Raw genomic sequence first — 2,102 nt, forward strand, 5'->3', positions numbered from 1 at the left:
CTGGGTTCAGGGTCAATTCTGGAGTAAAACTCAGAGTTAAGGTTACCTATAGGAAAGGGAGCAAACCTAGAGAGAACAAACTTGTGAGCTACAAACAGAAGGGCTTTGAGGGTGTTGCTTTCAGGTTTACTCGGGGGGAGGGTGGCAGAAGGTGGCCTAGGTAACATTGGATACCCTAGGCATTCTTCTTTTTTTTTTCTCCTTCACCACCCAGGAGTCAATCTGGGGACAATGGCACAAACTGAGGACTGAAGAGCTCACCCTGAGGGCTGCGACAGCTCACCCTGAGCCGGGGGCCAAGGGCAGCCCGCCCCAAGCAGAGGGCCACGACGGCTCCCCCCAAGCCGGGGGCTGAGGGCAGCCTGCCCCTGGCAGAGGGCCGAGGGCAGCCCGCCCTGGGCAGGGGACTGCAACGGCTTCGCCCGAGCCGGGGGCTGAGGGTAGCCCACCCCAGGCAGGGGGGTGTGATGGCTCACCCCGAGCCGGGAGGTCTTAATTTTTTACTTAAGGATATTAACCTGTCATTAATAACATTATATTTAAAGACAGACCTAGAAATGGCCTCTTTAATTATGAAGGTGACTCTGTTTCTTTCTTAACAATACCCAGTTTTCCTACATTCATCCTTCTCACAGTCCACATTCCAATCATTCGTTTCTGCTTACAACTGTTCCTTATTCTTTGTGTTTCCAAAACTGAGGGCTCAGTCTCAGTTACCATATCTGTTATTCTGCGCTAAGTGTGCTCTGTTGAACCTACGGTTTCCTAAGGCCTGTTATATTTCAGATGTGGATAACCAATCCTTCTTTTAAGTCTGTCTTAATTTGGATGCTTAGTTTTAGAACAGTATATGGCAGACAAGCATTTTACCAAAAGGAGCAGATGAAAGACACTTCCCTTGCAGAAAGAACCAACATGTTCAGTGACCCCTACTCCCGGCATGTGTGTCTTGTCCCTTCCCTTTCCCTATCACATCAACATCCCTTTCACTCCCACCTACATCCTCTAGCACCTCCCTCCCCCCAGCTACCCTTGGGCCAATTATCAGCACTATGATAGATGGATAAAAGATTGAGGTTGTCACCACTTAAAGTTTACTTGGGTCCACAGTCAACACTCTTGACACCAGCAGTCAGGAAATCAAAAGACAAATTGCACTGGGAAAAACTGCTATCAGGGACTTCTCCAGAGTACTGAAAAGCAACAGTGTCAGTCTAGAGATTAAGGTGTGCCTGATCCAGGCCATGGTCTTCACAATTACTTGCTATGCCTCAGAGAGCTTGACAATGACTAAAGATAACAGAAGAATAATCAATGCCTTTGATTTGTGGTGCTAGAGAACAGTCTTGAACATACCATTGACTGACAAGAAAACAATTCTGGGCTGCAGAACCCGGAGCTGGGATGACTGGCGCGTTCCTCCCCGCAGCCCACCACTGCCCGCAGTCTCCGAGCGCGCCCCCTCCTCCGTGAGGGCCCAGGAAATCACCATCAAGAACACCATGCCCTACCCGTACCCAGCGATGACCTCGGAGCAGAAAAAGGAGCTCTCTGACATCGCCCATGGTATCGTTGCTCTGGGCAAGGTCATCCTGGTTGCAGATGAGTCCACCGGAAGCATTGCCAAGCACCTGCAATCCATTGGAACCGGGAACACCGAGGAGAACCGCCGCTTCTACCGCCAGCTCCTGCTGACCGCCGATGACCGCGTGAACCCCTGCATCAGGGGTGTCATCCTTTTCCACGAGACCCTATACCAGAAGGCGGATGATGGGTGTCCCTTCTCCTAAGTCATCAAATCTAAGGGTGGTGTTGTGGGCATCAAGGTATACAAGGGCGTGGTACCCCTGGCAGGGACTAATGGCGAGACCATCACCGAAGGGCTGGCCGGGCTGGCCGAGCGCTGTGCCCAGTACAAGAAGGATGGAGCTGACTTTGCCGAGTGGCGCTGTGTGCTGAAGATTGGAGAGCACACTCCCTCAGCCCTTGCCATCATGGAAAATGCCAACGTGCTGGCCCGTTATGCCAGCATCTGCCAGCAGAATGGGATTGTGCCCATTGTGGAGCCTGAGATCCTCCCTGATGGTGACCATGACCTGAAG

General features: G+C 51.8%; 1 pseudogene; it reads left to right on the plus strand.

Moving 5' to 3' along the window:
• The first annotated feature begins 1,502 nt into the window (after positions 1 to 1,502).
• On the plus strand, positions 1,503 to 2,102 carry LOC102865405 (annotated as a pseudogene).

The sequence above is a fragment of the Elephantulus edwardii genome, unplaced genomic scaffold (genome assembly GCF_000299155.1).
Source record: "Elephantulus edwardii isolate Elephantulus edwardi_28Jun2011 unplaced genomic scaffold, EleEdw1.0 scaffold00451, whole genome shotgun sequence".
In the NCBI taxonomy this organism is placed as follows: Eukaryota; Metazoa; Chordata; class Mammalia; order Macroscelidea; family Macroscelididae; genus Elephantulus; species Elephantulus edwardii.